Source organism: Egretta garzetta, unplaced genomic scaffold, assembly GCF_000687185.1.
Source record: "Egretta garzetta isolate BGI_Z169 unplaced genomic scaffold, ASM68718v1 scaffold511, whole genome shotgun sequence".
In the NCBI taxonomy this organism is placed as follows: domain Eukaryota; kingdom Metazoa; phylum Chordata; class Aves; order Pelecaniformes; family Ardeidae; genus Egretta; species Egretta garzetta.
The window spans coordinates 175849-197084 of NW_009258554.1; the positions used below are offsets into that span (position 1 = coordinate 175849).

Genomic DNA, 21236 nt, shown 5'->3' on the forward strand with positions numbered 1-21236 from the left:
AAGCTTATGGAACTATGGCCATAAGTAAAAGCCGTCATCCCGCAGTTTTGGTACATGCGCAACAACTTCACCAGAAGGCTCTGTCTCAGGTGCAGCAAGAGCAGTTAAATCTGCAAGCACCTAAGAAATTCTCTCCAGACATGTTGACTCATTGCCCCTACTGAGCCTGCCCCATCTTCACCTCATTCGCTGGGCTTCAGAGGTTTTATACTGACAATCTAGAAAAAGTTACTTTCTAGCAGAATACATATCTGTGTGAACAAACCAAAAGAAAAGTGTATGTTCTTGCTAGGAAATCAGTCAAAAATAAGGTTTTAGCCAGTGCTTAAACTTGGCAGTTTAGTGTTACAAATTCTTTATAAACACTAATGAATTAAGCCCCAGCAACCCTGTGGGCTAAAGACAAAAAGGCACAGGTTATCCTTCACTTGAAGATACAGAAACAGACACACAGTCATTAAGTGACTCACCAGGTATTTATGACCACAGGAAAAAATTCAAAGGAGAAATTACTCCAGTGGCTTCAGATAGAGCCGCCTTTTTCCTTTCTCTCTTCCCCCTGCTTCCTCAGTTATGTGCTCCTGCCCCCGCCGCCAGGAGAGTCCCCGCAAGCTCTTCTTCCTGGCTTCCACCCAAAGTCCCATAAACACCACTATAGGGCAGGATCTTCTGATGAGGAGGTGCCCTATGCTTCATGGACAGTTTTCCCCTCTCAAGGGGCAGCCATACAGGGCAGGGAGGGGGAAAGAGGCATCCATTAGCAGTGGTGGCTCCTGACCGTGGGTGGAGGACAGAGGTGGGAACCCCAGCTGAGAGCCCACCCTCCTCACTGCCAGGGAGCCCAGCAAGCCTGGGCGCTGCTGTAGCTGGATGCACAGCAGTCACTGCAAGGCAGAAGCAGAAGCCAGGAGGTTTGCCAAGTGAGAAAGTCCAGAAGGCTGCATTCCCCACAGGGCCAGCCAGTGGTGCTCAGGGACAGGGACATGGATAGGGACCACGCTGCTAATGCTGGTATCTGTTTGGCAGCCAGGCTGCCAGCCCCACACCATTTATTAACACTAAGCACAATTGCAAAGGAAAAACATGTGAAAAGGAGCACTTTCTTACGCAAGACGTAAACCACACAGCTAACATACCAGGGCTAGCAGCTAAGTAACGGTGTTACATGCCCTAACCTTTTTGGTTAATCAAATCTGTTTCAAGAAAAGTAGGAGCAAGCTCCCCTGGGGGTGGGAGGGATCCCAAATTACAATGTACTGAGCATCCTTCCCTGCTGGGCTAGCTGAACTGTACAAAAGCATCATCAGGAAAGGCAAAAAGAAATGGTTACATAGTTCAACTGTCCTGTGACCTCAGTGTTTCATCTAGAAAGGTCAGATCTAATCTGATCTTCAAATGCCTTTGAGTCAAATTTCAGCCTTCGCCAGCATGTAGGTAGGTGCCTCGTTTCCAGTTCAGATGCCCCCAAAGCCCATTCTCACCAGGTTGTGGGGCTTTAAATAACCCAGGAGCTACGAACAAAACCAGTAAACTGGCCCCTGCACTTGCACATTTCGGAAGGTGAGAGCTCTGGTAAGGAAGCAGCTTTCTTGTTACAAGCTGCCAGGGGGTAGTTACTAAGAAGAGACAATTTTTAAAGAATGAAAACTTGCTTTGAAGATAGACTCCCACTCTTTGCAGTCACAGGCCTGCCTGCCTCAGGCTTTGTACACCTGGAGCCCAATCCTGCAAACTCCCCATAAAGCTCCTCTCAAAGGCAATGAAGAGTTCTTAGGATTGTGCTTCCCGTGCTGCCCTGTTACCTTTTTTGGTGCTTTCTCTGATACCCAGAAGGGTCCAGACAAGTGCTGCAGATGGACAGCTAATGTTGCTCTCTTGGTCCCTTCTTTCTTATGCATATGTGGTTTCCCATCCCTCTTAGTTCACACGCGGCAATCAAATGTACCAAATTGTACCCCTGGCACACAGGGGTTAACAACTCCACTGATCTTTAATACAAATTATAACTCGGGCTGCCAACAGAATAGGTCTCATTGTAAGCAACCGAGAAATCCAAGTATTTTAAACAGTGCCAGGGCATTCAGATGCTATTTGTCCTGCAGGAAGGAAGAGCTGCAGGCTCTCACTCTTCTGCAATGAAGAGATCACCCCCATAGGCAGGGCCAGTCCAGCTGCACACAGGGAAGGGTGAAATAAGGAGGATTTCCTGATAGACCTTCCCTGTCATCTTTCTCTTCATATGATAGAAGCTACGTCCCAGCAGGCAGCCAGCAAAAAAGGTCTTGCTCTATCTTTCTAGTCTCACCACCTGGAATCAGTAGCACTGTGCCCTAACCCTGCGTGGGTCCAGACAGATGCTGCCCAGCATGCCTCCATGCCACGTGTGGCCTCGTGAATGAAACTTTGAGGAATAAGAATTCTTCCCATCTTAATGCACTTCAATTTTCCCTCTAACGTCAGCCAGAGCTGAACTTACAGACCCCCCCGCCTTTCCTTTCAAATCACCTAGCTTTCAGCATCACTATTACATTGTGTATGAGTGTTGGACAAGAAATAAAAGCACAAGGGAAGTTACCCCTTTCTCAGGCTGCTCCGTGTCAGAATAATGCTGTAAGCGTATGAAGTAGCGATTGTGGAAAATCCCTTCTTCTCCTAATACATGCTTACGTCACTCCCTGTCAAAGTGTACTCAGAGTGCACAGGGCTCCCCTCGCATCAGGATCCTGCATCCGTTAATGATGGTATTGATTTCACCAAGACTAATCCTGTGAATGAAGGAATTGATCCTCTTGTCATTGCATGCTGAGACAAAGAGGAGCTTTCAGGAAATACAAGTTATTTCAATTTAGCCTCTTGTTCACAGGCATCTTATCCGGTGTTTTTCCCTTGCCATCATGATTTAGATATTACATTAACATGTGTGGGTTTTATTGACTAAGATACCTGCCTATCAGAAAGCCTCTGAAAGAAAGGTAGACAAATATGTTGAGAATAGTTCAGACCCACTTTATCTTAAAGGCAATTAAGTTAAGCAAACAACCACTTACTTCCTTGAAGCATCACTCCATCTGTAATTTATGTTAAAACAGCCCACTTCACTGGTTTTGGCTATGTAGTTTTAGGACCCCATCCTGTCTCTCCATGGCAGGAGAAAAAAAAGTATGAAACTTGTTTACAGATGCATACGCTCACACAGAACCTACTGCTACATTTAATGAGACACAGAAAGAATGGATGCAGGGTCCCAGGGTTCCTTGATGGCAAACCATACAAGCACAATCATTCACAGTATGGTACCTAAAATAGACAAATTATAATAAATACAGAGTTCTCACAAAAGAAACACTCTGCCTCCTTATTTTCTTTGAGCTGCTGCCAAGGAGGGACTGTGTTATTTTCACAAATTATTCTCCAATATGCTTTTTAGCAAGAGAAGCCTTTCTCAGCTAGGCAAAATTGCATAAAAGCTGCATACTCTGAAAATAAATACTCCTCTGAAAACAAATACTCCACAAAAAAAAAAAGTCATTTTAAAATAGATATCTTGCCCGTTCTCCCAAACAAGATATGACATATGAGAAAAATCAATTCTATTGCTGCAGGTCTGGCCCGAGGTTACTAGTTTGGTCAATGTCTGCTGCTCCCAAGTATCCATCTGCAGCCGACTTCAGCCCTCCCTCTGTTTTCCCAGCTCTTTCTCTGACAAATTTCCATGCTATGCAGAAGATCGTGCTCTCAGCAGCCAGCCTCGCACAACACTTTCGGACTGTCCGAGCGTATCAAAGGAGCTGGGAAGGAAGGGGAGCCTGCTCTGGGAAGGAAGGGGAGCCTGCTCACCGGCTCTCCCCAGCAGCGCTCCGACTGACACACAGAGCCAGACTTTTCCGAGCTCCGGTCCCACCCAAGCACATTTTTTTCTTTGCCGTCTATTGTCAACAATACTTCTGTGAGAGGCTGCCATGACAGACATCTGCTTTGGGGAGGATCAGATCAGTTATGTTAACCAGGGCTTTACTGTATCTGTATCAGTTACGCTGGGAGACTGCCCTTGCAGTCAGGCTGCCCTGAAAGCCCAGGTATTAAGTTGCAAAATTGAAAGCAATTCACTGGCCATTACCACACTGAAAAGTTTTTCATTGCAATTCCTTTTTTTTTTTTTTTTTTAAAAAAAAAAAAAATTAAAGAAAGGACAGATAGGTTATTTCTCCGCTAACAAGCGCACTGCAGGATCTCACACGGAGCGGGACCGGCACAGATCCTGCCCTGCACCCGAGCCTTGCCCCCACACCTCGGCATTTGGGTCTGCTGGGGTGGGTGAGCATGCACCCCCTCCGCCCACCCGGCACAGATATCCCCCTTAGTTCGCTACAACCATCTGGAAAGACAGGGGGCACGGAGAGAGGAGAGGAGGAAAAACAGTATCTGACGCTTTCGCGCTATTTCCACGGCTCGTTAGATTTTGCATGCTGCTTAATCTCTAGCCGTAATGCAAAAGCAGGCAAACCAGCTCGCTCCCAAACAAATACGTAGCTTAAGCCCTTACCTCTGCGGCTGAAAACTTCTCAACTAGTAGGAAGGAAATGAATAACTGGCTGCTTGGGCAGGAGCACAGCAAGAAAGGCACACCAGCAGCCTCACACACAGCCCTATTCAATAAAACTACAGCTTTTCCTTGGCCCCTCCCAAAAGTCAATGCTAAGTGAATACATATCCCTTATGTTTACAATTGGCAGGCGGCGGTATGCATTGTCCTCAATTTATTCTAATAGGCAGCCAATGACTACGCACAAGCCAAGGTGGGTTCAGCCTGCCTGCAGAGATGCCTGTCATTCCCTAGGCATGCTCAGGAAGCCACTCATCAGAAAACCAAGACCTAAAAAGCTCCGAAAATTCGTGCAAGCTGCCAAAACTGTCTTGCTACATGCCCTTTTTTGGTTATCCTTAGCAGGGCCTCTGAAAGTAAATCCTCTGTCAGGAACAATCATAAGAAATGTTAATCTTGGAGAAAGAGGCTGTCTTGTTGAACACAAATGGAGCTTAAAAAAGGAAATACACTCAATGGAAAGGGACACAGTAAACATATTTACTTTTTGCACCAGCTTAAAAAAAAAATCAAATAAATAATTTCACCACAGCTAGACTTCATTGTATTTTTTTTAATGAGGACCACATGTAAAAGGGAACACAGAAATGCTCCACTGTGCAAGCCTGATTCTGCAGAAAGAGAGACACACCAGTGGGAAAGGCACATGAAAGATGGGTTGGCAGGCTTCACAGCCTGTTTCCATTTCAAATAGTACAACAGAAGTTATATACAGAATATCCATGTTCTGAAAAATAACTTCGAAAGGGATTCAAAATTCTGATGATGATCTTTAGCAAGTTGGACTAGTTGGATAAATGGGTTTAGTTTATAGGCATACAGCTATTTATCTAGATATTAAAATGGGTTCTTTATTATAAGGCTAGCCCTACACCTACATATTATGACCAATACTTTTCACTGTCTTTCAGTACCATAGATAAAGTGATCTTAGATTGATTTTTATCTTTGTTCGTTCTGCTTTAGTGATTGCACACTATTGATAACTTTCCAAAATACGCAGGCAGCTTAAAAAAATGAAAAAAATAGATGCAGGCTGATGCTGGAAACAAATGAGCTGCAAAAATTAATTAAGAAAGTGTGAAAATAAATATGAAAATTATTGCTTAGGAAAACAGTGCAGTACATAGACCCTAACACATGCACGTACCAGTCACTAAGCAAAGCTGCAGAACTACTGACTGCTCTAAGGGGACAGGATTCCAGACCAGGAGATCTTCTGCAGATTCATATTTGACAATATATACAAAACCAGTTAGGGGGAAAATATGTGTAAGATGACTTTGCAGCTGAATGGGCTAAACTATTTTAATGCCTTTCTGGGTCTTTTTTTCTGGTCACTGGGCCCCACGGATTTAATCACATGTGTAATGCAAGAAGGATTCAGCCAACAGACAGTAAACTAGCCTTTATAGCACGAAAAAAATATTCAAAGAGAGCCAAATCTATGCAGATTTACAGCAAGCAATCATAATTATTCTAGTGTCATTTTAAATTTCACAACTTAATTAGGTGAAGGAAAAAAGCAGTGTTTGTTTTTGGAAGGCACCTTTCTTTCTTTACTTTAACACAACTTCATCTAATGCTAGACGTCTCCCGTGATGTGGCTGTGCTGGTTTTAAATATTAAAATTAATACATACAGCACATATATAACTTCGGGGTTTAGGATTTACTAAACAAGGGAGAACAAAATCCGTGTTCTCAGTCATTCCATTAACTATAGAAATTATTAGTCAATGAATCAATGACCAAATAAAAAGAGGTAGTGACATTATTTAGGAAGAAATGACAAACCTCTACCCCATCATACCATCCCCTAGATTTTCAGAAAGTAAAACATTGAAGCATCCAGGCTGAGGAGAAAACAGGAATGCTGATGGTCAGAGCAGAAAACTGAATGTTAGAAGTACCCTGAGGTTCTCATTCCAGCATAGCCATCAACCCCCGAAATCTCAGTGCCCACTGCAACAGGGAGCTAGCAGCTATACACTACCTAAAGTTGAACTTGTTGGGGGGTTTGGTTGGTGTTTTAGAAAGACTTGCCATGAGTTTGATGCTCCCTTGTCAAAGCATCCCAAACTCTTTGTGTTCTAGGCCATTTTTCCATCAAAATTCTGCAAAAAGACCAATTTTGCTTTAGGGAAATGTCATGAAAAGTGAAGTTTGCATCCTTCTTGCTGAGCTGAATTTCACCTAGAGAAACTTTTAAATTCCATGACTTGAAACTTTGAAGCCAAAGAACCGGCACAGATACCACAGTTTTCCTGGAGATGTTACTGGAAACCCAAGCTATAAAGAACTCAGAGTTAAATTTCTAGTGGGTGCCCCTTTGCATCCTGTGACTATCAGCCACCTGTAAATGCCTGCTGCAAATACATAGTTGCAATATGCCTAAATCCACAATAGTAGGAATTTAGGGAACTATCATGGTAGTCCTTGCCCTCATCACCAGGGTTGCCACTCTCTCCACAGCTTGCTTTGACAATCAGAGACTCTTTGTGCTGTAGTACAAAGCTAAAAACATTTGGGGGGGGGGGGCCTGAATAACCCAGCTCCTGGTTTATGATTGCACACATAAGACAAAAAAATAGTATATGCAGAAATTAAACCCCCAAACCAAGCACAATTTTAATATTGATACCTTATCATGGTAAGTAGGGGCCCTGCAAGTGCTCATTGCTAAGCTCTTGAGCTCGATTACTCCGGGCAAGGGTAGGATTGCGTGCGATAAGAGCCAAAGTGCTTGTACGTGCTGGCCTGTTGGAGGACTCCTGGAGGTTTAAGCCTGCAAGTCATTCCCTCAGAAGAATCATGTTAGAAGTACCTGGAAATCTCTGTCGAGACTGCAGCTCTCACAGGTTTATCAATTTTTCCTACAAAATTTACAATCTAAAGCTGAGGTAAGTCTGTGGTCTACAAAGTACATTATAAATCATCCCCTGGGAAGCAGGTCTGGTTGCTGCATATAGCCACTCTGAAGAACTTGCATTTTGGCACCGCAAAGCCCTCAAGACTCAGCAGGCAATGGTGGCCAAAAGGGCCACTTGGATTATTGCTGTTCCAGTCCTGCAAGCACCTTCTTCCCAAAGCAGCTGCAGCAGCAGAGCTGTGCTACCTGCCTGGAAAAAGACTTTGGGGTATTTGGGGAAGGATAACATTCTGCTTTTCAAAATAAAGTTGCTGTTTATTATTGAGCTTCCCAAAATTATTTTTCTTCTCTGTATTTGACATGGTGCACGTGGCCATTACTGAGTAGCACTGAGTCGCCCACCACCATCACTGCAATGTCCTCAGCTGCCATTTCAGAAAAAAAGATTAAATGTGTTCTCCACCCCTGCACATTCCCACAATACAGAAAGATGAATACAGAGCATCAAGTACACCATGGGGAAGGCCATTCTTCAACCAATTGGTCCTAGATCCCCAGTATCTAAATTTTTGGTGGTCTGTGCAGCTAACAATGGGTCAAACTGTCCTAGCACTCACGGCATAAAGGTAGAAGTCTTTAGAAAAGAGCTTCCATCCCATAACTGGTATGGATGCTCCATGTTTAGGTGGGGAGACCAAAGCTCTACTTAGGAGAATCACGGCAGAAAGGTCTGACTAGGAGCAACCAACTCCATTCCCTGCCACAGAGACGGACACAAAGAGGCAGGCTTCCTCCTGCACCAGGGTAATGAAGATGTGTCACTCAGCCCTGATGACAAGAAAGTGGTCTTTTTTTCCAATCCTAGTACCATAACAAAGGTGGAACATGCTGGAGTGCTGGCATAGGTCACAGACACAAAAAGTTACAATCCCGCTGGCAGCAAGGGTCAGCATCCGTTGAGTCCTGGCAACCACAGATACAGCTGAACATCGCTCTCACTCCAGTAAACACCCTCGGACCCAACCAGCAGTGCTTTTATCTGTCACATTTGGGTTCCCTTCACAGCCATGCAGGGTAACTGTTTATTGTGAATAAATCTGCCATTCTTTGTCTCTGAGCAGGACAGGGAGGGAAGGGAGTTTTGACACTTCCAGTGGCAAAATATATCCCTGGAGGGGCACATGGCTGCATATGGCAGGGGCAGAGCCTTGGTCCTACCCTGTAAACCCTCTAAGGAGATAAAGGAGGTATCAAAAGTCTTGAGAAGAGAGGTAGGAGTCCCCTCCCTGGCAACATTAAACAAACGTCTTCTGCTCCTCACTGTATACTGGAGCATTCAACACAGTGCTGAGTATCTCCAAGCACCCCTGAAATACCAGCCACAACTGCATCATTCTTCACTTTCAGCCCCTCCAGAATATAAGTGCTCTCTAAGTGGAACATCATGATCAAAGATGTGGGGAACTGTTGTGAGATTATACAACGTGCCCTGGCTAACAAAGTCTTGCAGGAAATCCTGTTGTATACACCAGGGTAGGTGACACCCGTGTTGCTTGCATCAACACGAAGGAAGGAGGACTAAGCCTCCCTTGGCCCCCCCAAAGGACATAACTGCCCCAGGAACTGGGTTGGATGAGAAGCATACCCAAAGAAAAGCCAGCACTAGGAGCAACTGAGGAGATGGGACACCAACTCACACTTAGAGTCTCTGCCCTCTATGGCCTGACCAGACACAGGACGATAGGTAGTGGCACCCTCTCTGGCAGACTTTGGGTTTTTTCCTCCCTTGGTACAATACAGCAGCGAGTGGGAAATGTGCCACGCACCCTGGGCTAGCTCACACCTCCTCTCTTGCTCCAGGCCAGAGTGGAAAGCATGGTTTGGCTCTGCACATTTTCTCATACCACCTCCTAACATAAAGAGAGCACAGTGTGGGTTCTCCCCACCCCAGCAGACGATTTCTAAATGGTGCTATGGCTATGCAGTTTCCACAGCTCATCTGAAATCAGCCTAATCTTATATACAGAGGATACAGCCCAGATGGCAGCACTCACAGCTGTGCACATCTGACATGAAGGTGAGTAAGCTTAGATTTGTGAGCGAGCCCCCCAGCTGGCAGATCTGTCTGGGGGATTGCTTCGAAGTGCGTGAGGGAGAAGCCCACACACCGTGAGCAGATTTGGTCATCCTTATGATTACCTCCTAGGCACAGACAAGCTTCTTCTATGTGACAGAGGCAGAGGCATTTTAGGAAAAGTTTACACATGCTGCTTCAGGCCATATCTTTTGGCCTGGAACAGCACAATCTATAGGACTTCAAAGCCACCAGCATGCTCGAAGAGGGAGTAAAAACTACCACAAAAGAGAGCAGAGGAATATGAGCATCTCTTCAAATGCAGGGCTGTGTGCGGTACAGTGTCAGTCAGCTGGAAATACAAAGCTAGTGCTGCTTAGAAAAAGTAACAAGGGCTAGAATGTAGATACCAAGAGGGATGCACATGTTTCTTAAGACGGATGTCAGCCTCAGTCTCCCTAAGACTCATGTATATCCCCAGTGGAAGAGACAGAGCCCTCCAACGGGCTATTCACACCATGGGTGCTAAAAGCACATCCAGAAGAGCTGGACTGACAAATAGGAAACCCAAGGCACCGAGCCTCCCGCTCAGAGTGCCACTAATGCCCCACAAGTGGCAAGGACTGTTCTCTTTCCTATCTGAAAGACATTATGAGCCTTCTAGGTGCTAACAAAAGCAATAAATAAAAAAACCCAATGGATCCTGTCTAAGGTGCAGGAGCTGAGAAACATGCCATGCATCAGTCCACACCACGATAACCAAACAAGGAATGCAAGGCAGAAGACAGTATCAGTTTCAGCTTGTGTAAAGGTATTGGTAAAGAAGAGACATACACACCCCACTATGGGGAAGAGGGATGTACCCAGCACCCTGAGAGGAGGTGTCAGCCCAGTGTTTCCAAGAGCACCACTCCCTCACCTTGGATTAAAGAAACGAAAAAGTAGGCATATAATTATATATTGTTGCCATTCATTTTGGTGTGGCATATCTGTCCATTTCTGCTAGGTGTGGTATTTTATTTCTCTTGGTTTAGCCAGGTAAATATATGCAGAGCACATTTATATACTAGAAAGAATAATCAAAACAAAAAAGGGATCCCAAAACCTGCTGGGAAGAGACACTTTACCCACTGTAACAGAGAATTAATCACAGGCACAGTGACTTCACCTTACTAAAAGCAAAAATGACATAGTGGCCCACATTCCAAAGAAAACAGAATACCTGCAATTTTCCACTAGAAAACTAAGCCTAGCTACAAGTACACAGTGCCCCCCAAAGAGCAGAGACTTCACAGCACCTTTACTCATTAGTAGAAAAGAAGAAAAAAAAAAAAAAAAAGAGCTCCTCTGGATTGCTTTGGAAAGTAGGACTTTTGTACAGTTTTTCTGCAGGCTAACGCATGGTAAGGGAAGTCTGCCCTCAGGGACACCCCTTTTCCTAAAGGGTATGCCTGCTTCTCTCACACAAACTACAAAAAGCAGATGTGTATCTTTTTCTAAACACCCCTGTTTTCCATTGCCAGCCCTGAAAAGTTACATGCAATGAAATTAGTAGTGCTCAGAAAATTTGTGCACATTCGCAATTTGCCTTGGTTTGAGAAAAATCAGTGCATTTGCTCAAAACAATTGCACTGTATGCACTCCTTCTTGGTAAATTTGGCTTTATTTTGAGTATTGTTTTCCAGGCAGAAACAATGGTACCATCATTTGCTTTTGCAACCAAGTTACAAATTGCACAGCTGCTGGTACAGGCATTTTGAGGGTGAGGCATATTCCTTGGCCCTGATTCTCCTCTCACTTAGACTAGGGTAAACCAAGTGTCAGCCTAATAAAATCAGTATTCTCTGACGTATCCTATTGTTACAGCAATGTGAGAACCAGGCCCCTTTGTGCTCTGGTGCTAATAAACTCTTCAGCTTCAGCAGTTTGTCTCAGGCAATAAGCAAAGGTTAGGTCTCGGTCATTAATTCGGACTCAAATGAAAAACGCGACTTTAGCAGGCAAAGTCCATTTAAGTCCCACAAATGCCCATGTTTGCAAAGAATACTTCTGATCTTCACTTAGGTCTCCTGTTCCCTGTTCAGCTCTGTAACAGAATTCAACACTTGAAGCTGCTTCTTCATGGCCACATCCCTAGGGATGGCAAGCCACCTCAGGCAACTGAAGGCTATGCTTACTCAACAAAATCGAATAAAGATAGTTGGTGGGCTGCTGGCAAGAATACCCAATTCTGCTGTATTTGCTTCAGACAAAGAATCTTTCACTATTGAAGTCACCACTTTCCATCCTGTTCATGCTATATCTTATTGTCATATATATCCTCGTATCTCCTCCAGACCCGGGAAGTTCTAATCAGTTCAGGCCACACTGCATGCCTATAGGGTTCCAAACAAGTTCCAAACAAGTGAAAACCAGAATGGCAGAAAGCAAGACATACCGCTCCCTTTTTAAAGATGGGAAGCAAGGTACTGAAGAGATCCATGTAGATCCAGCTTAGATCCACACAGGCATTCAGCTCATGTTTACACAGTTAATAAGTGCACTGTTATTTAAGACTTCACTCCAATGTGGACCTGGCTCTCAGTGACTTGCATAACATCATGTGGGCAGTGTCTAGAGAGCCAAGAAAGGAACCCAGAAGTCCTCCATCTTCACTCAGAGCAAGAGAGCGGGAGTTAGAGAGCTGTAAGAAGGCAAGGAAGGACTGCGCTTGTTAGGCGAGAAGCCACTAAGGCACTATTTAGGACAGAGAAAACCCTGCTATGCAGGGTGCATAGCAAAAGACTGGAAGACAAGACTTGTTGGAAACCTCAGCAAACACAGCACTAAGCAGAATGAGAGGGTGAAGACTGGGGGGGACAAGCACCCAGTCCCCATTTTCACGCTCCTATTGCTATTACACACAGAGTGGCAGAGCTGCGCTGTCCCAGCTCAGAGCAAATAAATCACTTGTGGCTTTGTGCCGTGCTCTGAGAAAACACGTGCCATACAAGTGCTACTAGTGCTAGTGGATAAAGTAACTTAAAATGAGATCTCTAGCGCCCTGCATCACACCCTCTCAGCTTGCGTGATGCAACAGCAGAGCCCGAGTTAGAAGCCTGCTGGAGCAGACTGTGGCTGTGCCAAAGTAACACGGTCATTCTGTAGAAGGACCATCAGTCAGAGTACATCCCTCCCTCAGTCTTCCAGCCATGTAGTCCCTCTGGACAGAACAAGCCTTTGCCACTTCCTTGGAAAAGTCAAATTTCTGTCATTGCCACAGACAAGGAATCTATAGGAAAGAGGAGCAGGCACAGCAGACAGAGCCTCAGAAGCCATCCCAGACATTTTGCTAAGCCAAAACTTGCTAAGCCTGCCCTTGTGTTTGTCCAGTGGAAGAAAGGGTAACTGCAATATCTACCTCAGAAGAAATGAAAAAGAGAAAGCAAATGAAGAAACATTAGCAGTAGGACTTCCATAATACCATGGGCCAAATTTGAGAACTGGATATAGGAGCACACAGAGTCCCTAACATTCATCTAACAGCACAAACTGCCAAACCACCCTGTCCCAAAGCTGAGAAAGGTGTCACTGGAACGATGACTATTGCTACTGCAACATTGCTTAATAAACTTAGTTGGGATTCGAGTTCCTATGAGGTGGTCCCTTACACCCCAACAGCAGGTTGTGGGAGATGCTTGTGCCAGTGGGATCTTCAAGTACCCAACAATTATTTGTGCACAGGCAGGACTCCACACCAACAATCCTATGAAAGTATGAACCCAGCATGAGTTCCTCTGAAGGATATGGCATTTTGTGGAATAGTGGCCATAGCAGAATGTCTTTCCCTGCCCCATCTCTTATGGAAAGAGAGTGATAGTGGCCTTTTTGCTAACTATCCAGCATGACATTTGCTCCTTTCCAAATCTAGACACACCCAGCTTCCTCTTAAGAGCTCTGGGTAATATCCTCTGACAGGCAATTTCCTGTAGCAGCTTCATTTAAAGAAAAGAAATTAAATATGGCTTAAAAAATAGGACCAGTACAGAAGCTTCCATGCTACGTATTTTGAAATTGCATTTCATTCTAAATTTCCTATCCTCCAATATTCCCAGTACATCTCAATTATTTTTACTGACAAAGTAACATGACAGAATTTCTCAAGGGGAAGCTATCAGGGGGCAGCTGGGGCTTTGAACTGCAGACAGCTATGCTATTTGTCTATATAAGCTAAATCACTGGCATAACATATGATGAGGTAACTACAGAAGTATACAGGAAAGAGGAGTAACAGCTCATATGTTTCTCACAGTTCCAGTCTCCAGTTCCTCTGCACTTCAAAATTACTTCGCTTCCAAGAGATTAAATCCCTGTGCTTTGCTATGCAGTGGTGTAGCCACAGTTTATGGCAAAAATTGAGGTTGATGTAGAATGTAGCTTTCTGCTTTGAACACGTTACATCAAATCTTCTTTGGCCTGCCCTTTGGTCAGAAGGTGAAATTGAAAGGGCTAAGTTTAATTCTCTAAGCAGGGGGGCATGCTTACCTGAAAAAAATTACTTTGTGACCTTCTGGCTCTCCCATGATCAACATTCATCAAATACTCATTAAAACATCTGATCTCCTGAGTGACTCCAATTTCTTTTTGTCCCTTGCCTTTCCAGAATGGCCCACATTCACCTTCTGGGGCAAGCTCTGAACTCCTGAATTTTAGTGTAAAGTAACCTCCAGCATATTGGTTTTTGCACATTCAGTGCAAATACCCTATCTTTTTTCCTATTGTTTAAGACATGAAAATCTCTTATTTATTCCCTCAAGAATAATTCAAAGCAATTGAGCACTAAGTGCCATCTGTATCAAGTGCACCAATATCAACTAAAAATTCCGTCTTTTCCCCATTCAGTCCTCTGAATTTATATTTGAAGTGCTTTTTTAAGTGCTTATAGTGATCATCCTCCAACTCTGTTTCAGGAGGAACAGAAACGCGATACTAATGTTCCTACTGGGTTTCTGGAATTCTTCTTTTGTAAGTCATGGTATCTCCTCAGATACCACTTCCTCAGACAAGCCATACAACGTCAGGGAAGGCTGCAATGCTCCTTTGTCTTTTTGCAGTGGTAACAGTGGACACAAGAATTGCTTCCAGATACCTTGAGTAACCGCTGTAAGGAAGCGCTGCTTATCTTCTTTAGCAACATCAGTGGGAATCTACTAATGCAAGCAGAATTTCTATGGGTATAAAGCATGTTCTTTACCCTCAATGCACACTCTGTAGCACTGTATTCCTGGTTTATGTTTTACCACAAAAAATAAGCATGGGGATGCCTGTGCAATACACATTCAGAGTATCCCTCTTCAAAGTAGATCTCGCGGTTAGCTTGATAAAAGTTGTCTCAGGATACAAAGCTAAAAAAAAAAAGCAGGCTTTGAAAGGGTGCACTTTTTCATATTAGAGACTGAAAAGACACATCTTTGAGAATATTTGGCTGTGCAGTCATTACATTTCCCTATAAAGAAAATACTTTATTCTTCCATGAAACTCTCTAGATTATCATGTGCTACCCTTTATTAAGGCAGCACCGTTACCACATTCTTCTCATTTCTAATGCTCGGTCTCACAAGCCATTAAGAGCAATTCCCAGTGCTGCAAGTTTAGATCCTGATGACATAAACCAGTCACCAGCGGCTTATGGTTAATATCTTTATTATTTTCAGCCACAAAGACAACTTCCATAAACAAAAAATAATCAGTGAACTTTTTCTAAGCACAAATATGGAAAGAATTACGCTTGCCTTTACAGAAGTCTTTTCATCACTGTTAAATGTTTTGGGGCAAAGGAAAGGGATGTCTTTGCCAGCACCTACCACGTATGATATTATAGCCATCAAGATAAACATCCATATGCCTTGAGTCAGAGCATGCATTCTGACACTCAGAAGCAGCGCGAATTCCTAACTAATAGCTATTGTTTGGATTCATTAGAAGAAGTATCACGAGTTTGACTTTTTCCAGAACTTAGCACACTATAACACAAGCAAAAAAGAAAAAAAAATCATAGTTGATAGGTTTTCCAAGAAGGGGCCTTATTTTTTAAAGAGATTTTAAGTTGATCAGGGGTCAGAAACATGTTCCTGTGTTTGGTTGCCATCTTTTAGCATTCAACGCAAGTTCAATTACTCCATATTTGACTGAAAAAATGGACACTTGACTTATTTAACTTGGCTTCTGAGCAGTTACATACAATTGAACGCTTCCTCAGAATCACAAGGGGTTTCCTTATGCAGATGCTTGCAATGAAAATACGAAAGAAACAAACAGCTTGCCCAAGTCCCTGCACAGTCTGATTGGCAACACTTCCCGTTTCTAAGCAGGTCTGGGTAAATTCACCACCCTTTGGCGAGATACCAGACCCGTTTCTGACAGACCCTGAACCAGACTATAAAACAATTAAGCTGCTGATTGCAGAACGAGGCAGTAGGACAGCTATACCAGAATGTATAGCTCTATATTTCAAACCATTGTCATCCTGCCTCCAGCATATGTCAGGAACTCATAAAAAAATCACAGTGAGAGGATTTGCTCATTCTCCTCAGCCCACATAAGCAGGGCTTACTCCATGGTTTGTGCCACACTTGGCTGTAGAAGCCCACCAGCATTTGTTATGCTCAGCACCCGTCTGAAGCCATAAAAAGCAGCTGTGACAATGTAAGTAGTGCAAAGAAGCCACTCTCTCTTACAGTGGATGTGAACTGTTTCATCCCCTACCTGCACCAGAGGCACACTGAGCATTAAATAATAGTTGTACAATGCTATGAATAAGAAAAATTCTATTCAAACACTTCTCTGGGCTGGTCAAAGTCCCAAATGTATGTTTCATGGGAAAATCCAACATTTCAGGACTATCCTTGAGTTCATTGTTTAATTGGAAGAATGAAAATATTTCTGATTAAATGAAATTACAGTTGTACCTTCTCTTGACAACGTCAAAGGACATTGTCCTGGTTCTGGCTGGGATAGAGTTAATTTTCTTCCTAGCAGCTGGCATAGTGCTGTGTTTTGGATTTAGGATAAGAAGAATGTTGCCAACACACTGATGTTTTAGCTGTTGCTGAGCAGTGCTTATGCTAAGTCAAGGACTTTTCAGCTTCCCATGCTCTGCCAGGTGCACAAGAAGCTGTGAAGGGGCACAGCCAGGAGAGCTGACCCCAACTGGCCAAATGGGGCTATGCCAGACCATACAACATCCTGCTCAGTGTATAAACTGGGGGGAGCTGGCTAGGGGGCAGCGATAGCTGCTCAGGGACAGGCTGGGCATCGGTCAACAGGTGGTGAGCAATTGCATCACTTGTTTTTCCTGGGTTTTATTCCTCTCTCTCATTGTTTTCTTTTGCATTGCAGTTTTCTATTATTACTATTACTTTATTCCAATTATTAAACTGTTTTTATCTCAACCCACAAATTTTCTCACGTGGGGCTTGGTTGCTGACTGGGGTTAAACCACGACAGACATCCTTCCTAATTCCCCACTAAACTTTTTATTGAAGTAAAAGTATCAGAAATGGAGATGAATGCTAGAGCAACATGCTTCAACTGCTTTAAAAATGTCTTCAATGTTTACTCAAAAGGAGAAAAAAAATCAACTCCTGTGAAATACATTCCAGTGAAATTCAGAGAATTGGTAAAAAAGACTGCAATGAAAGAAATTTTAGCTTCTGCAGTAATATTATTCATCACTTACTACTACAGTCCCTTTTTGAAGCCACCAAAGATATGCAAAGAAGCACAGAGAAATACCCAGAAAAGTGTTTAGCTTAAGCTTTTTGGTACGGTGACTGATTTTCCCCATTGCTTTTTCAACTTATCATCCAGATTAGTTGTGATTGATTATAAAAATCATACAGTACAAGTTCTGGCTTATGAGCATTGACTTGATATGCTCAGAAGGATTAGCAAAAGACACATTGATTCATTTTCTCCAAGGAAGAGAACATTTTTTTTTTTATAATCTCTCTGTCCAAATTCAATCAGGAAAAAAAATATATTGGTGGCTACATACTGCAATAGTATGGGAAATTGGACCGCTTATTGTGTCAGGCCCAGGCCACCCAAGGTTTGAGAGGATTTGGCAGCTTTCAGGATATATCACATGAGAGACTGGTGAAAACAGACAAACAAAACAAAAACAACCCAGATGGGCTGCGCTTCCCTCAGTTACAAGGCAATGCCATCAGAGAGGCCTTTACTCACATAGAAGCATCTTCATTTTAAAAAGGTCAGATATTTTCTAAATGTCCACCTTTCAAAAAGTCTTTGCATTGATTTTCCTTTTCCCAAAAATCATGTTTTCCTCACATTTTCTGTAAGAAAATTTATCTGGATTCTATAGAAAAATCTCAAGAAAAACCCAAACAATTCCAGCCTCACAAGATCTTTCTTCAGCCTCTTTTTCCTGTTTTTCTCTGAGATATAAATATCAGATGCAGGAATGTGCAAATGCAGACAAGTTCATAATTTGTTGAGCTAGTCCAAGTATTTGGATAGTTCAATCATCAACCCATTTCTGACTTTCCTGGTATCATTAGCTTTACTCTCTTGTTATACTGATTTTTCTGTTGTTATAGGGCTGCTCACATAGGTGTATTTTATTCCCTCTGATTCATTCCTAAAGAAAAAACTATGAGCATCAAGAAGAGTACTGAAAAAGAGTCTACCCTTTTTCACAATATTCCCTAATAATAACTACTCTGACTTCCAATGCCATTTGCTTCCTTGGCTTCCACTCAGCTTCTGTGCATCCTCCCTGTTTAAGGCCACATCTTTGCAAGCATTCTTTTCTGTCCCACTGCTACAGACTCAGATCCAAACTCTAGGCAGTCCTTAATGTATGTACACACCCAGAAAGCCTGTAATATGGCTTTAGAAGGAGATGGCATTTGACTCTGAGTAACGGTTTTGGTACGTGACCACATGGCATAAGCAACGCCTTACCCATAGCTATCTGTTCTGAAGTACAGATGTACTCATTCCTGATTATTTCTAAACAGTGCTGATAATTCATGCATAATGCCACTTTCTAAACATCATTACAGATATTTCCTTTTTTTCTTGAAAAAAAACTCACCCAAACTGTATACTATAGTTATATCCATCTGCATGTCCACAGATATGCTCTCTAAACTGAGTTTTCTTTCACCTTCCTTTGTTACCTTTCCTAGCTTTGTAGCTTGTAAATATTCCCCAACACCCACTCTCTATGGAGACAGGATCATCAGGGTTCCCACCAACATAAGCCATTCCTAATCTTCGTTTAGCTTGTATGGCAATCAGTAAATCAATAAACTATAAAATAGTTTATATACAATATGACCAGGGGTAGATGGATGGAAAAAAGACATTTATAAAACCTTAGCACCCACTAAGGCTGCAGAAGACATCTAGACTATTGGTGTTAAATGACATCCTGTCCATTATGTTACTGTAATGACACATGCAACATGGGCACAGGAATAAATCTGGGCCACAGGATTTGTGGAAAGGTAAGTGACAGATCTTTAGAGAGCAACAGCAGTTGTCAAGAGCTGTTGTCCTTCTGCCTCAGCACCAAAGAGTCTGCCAGCCTGCAGCCCTTGACTCAGTAATGACAAAGCTCCAAGGAAGAGGTACAGGCTGGAGCAGGCTAAACATGATCAATCCCCAGGGGAGAAGAGAGGAAAAAAAGGTCATCTTATGGTTATTTAAAGAGGAACCATTACATGAAATACCAGAAATCAGGATAGAGAAGGAGGAGAAAAGAGGCAGCCACGCACCCTGGAGGGTCCTGTCAAGCAGTAGGAAGAATATGAACCCAGCTTTGCAAAGCAGTATTTGCCTTTTTTCTGTAGTTGTGCATCTACCGTGAACTGTGCCCATGAGTACAGTGTATATGTGGTTTGAGAGTGCTTTGCAAAATACCCATGTTTCTTGCTTTCACCATTCATCATGAAGTCTCTACAGGACAAAACAGTAATTCCACCCCACCCCAAAAAAAAAAAAAAAAAAAAAAAAAGAACAGGAGTAGAGATCTGGAAATGACATGAAGAGGAGAAATGAGTTTGTAAAAAAAAAAAAAAAATTGGAGGAAACTACACCAGAGCCATAGCTCCCCAGAAGGGAACTGAAAATGGATCCTGAACCCCAGAAGCTTGCTGAAAAACCTTATGTATACATATGACCCAACAAATCTGAACAGCACCCAGAATCACCAAGTTTAAAGGTCAAGGGGCTGCTGAAACTCAATATAGCAACTAGATGTGTATCCCATTCAATGGAAGAGCTCCAGTAAGACTGTAGGTCAATTACTGAGAACTAACTAGCTAGATGATGTAGTGTTGTACAGTGTCTCCAGTGGATACAAGAAAGTGTTTACAAATATAGCCTTGGCCTCATATACAACAGGAATAAATCAATCAAGTCAGGCAATTTGTAAACCCTTTCCTTTTTAATACAGCTCTACTTGTTAAAGTATATTAAAATGCATGTTTTTATTCCTGCTTTCATCACTACCAAGCCACCATGTCTCTTTCCACAGAGGTGCAAAGCCTTCACCTGAACCCTTTAAAAGTGCATAGCTCTGCTTCTTCTGTATTGCAGCCTTCCTCTGGACACTACAAACACCAGAGAGATCCTTGCAACCCAAACCAGACCAAGGATATTCTATGTACAGCACTGTAAATGAAGGCACATAAAAAGCACTGTGCCTCAGATCACTGCAGTCCTTACTGAGGTGTCAAGTACTTCAGACCTCAGGCCTAGCCAAAGCCCACTTGCTCATAAACCAGTTCTACCCAGTGAGTATTTTCTGCTTAGAGAACAGCAGCAGATCCCACAGCCAGCAAGCTTTGCTCAGCCAAGTAAAGAGATAACATTGGAGAGTGGGGTTAATTCCCCCCATAAAGGCTTTCAGTGCTCCCTAAACATACCAACAGTAAATTCGTCTACAACAAGAGGTGTCCAAGGGAAGGACTGAAGGGTTGCTAGTAAAATATGTTTCAGTGGGAACGTCCACAAAGGGGCAATTCTCAGATGAATTATCACTTCACTCAGTGAAGCTTAAATTTATATCTCTATTTAATGTTGTTAGGTTTCCTCTGTGCTACAGCAGAAGTAAACCTCTAAACCTGACCTGCAGTGTAAGCAAGCAGAGTCCAGTCCCTGCTCTAATTAGTTGGGAGAAATCTGGGAAGAAAACCTGACCTGACAGAGAGGAGCAGAGACTTGAACCAGTCTCTCCAACATCCCTGTACCTTAGCAACCCAGTTTGTCTCCCGAAAACAGCACTTTTTGCCAAAATGGAAACACTCCAAAGTTTTGGTGCAAAATTGTTTTGTGCTGCTAGAGCCCAGTACATAACTGGGGGGGGAAGCATGAGGGTCAGAACTATTATGCATTTAGATTGCCTAGTGTAGCATATGATTTATTTTTTTAAAACAATGGCTATTTTCTTGCTCCACAGACGCTGATTGCTCAGACCCAGACACGTATTCTGCGAGTTAGACACATGTTGTGAACTGTTTATGCTGGTCACATCCTCTGTGTAAAACTTTTATGACTTTTTTAGCTTTTTATTGTTATGTATTTGGCTATCGTAGTGCTCAAGTGTGGCTGGCCCACCTTAGGCAGTGTAAATCAAGTGGGACAGTAGTGAGTGATGAAGGATTTTATAACTCTGAG

At 43.0% G+C, this 21236-nt stretch overlaps 1 protein-coding gene across 5 annotated transcripts in view; it reads right to left on the reverse strand.

Annotated features, from left to right (window-relative positions):
- Nucleotides 1-21236, reverse strand: part of LOC104134387 (caldesmon-like) — a 200711-nt gene that overhangs the window by 172022 nt on the left and 7453 nt on the right. For 4 of the 5 annotated variants that reach the window (XM_035903382.1, XM_035903379.1, XM_035903383.1 and 1 more), the window contains exon 1: nt 4544-4641. The exons of the other annotated variant lie outside the window; for it this stretch is intronic. The gene's annotated coding sequence lies outside the window, so the exon portion shown is untranslated. Of the gene's footprint in view, nt 1-4543; nt 4642-21236 lie in introns of those variants that run through there. 5 annotated transcript variants of the gene reach the window in all.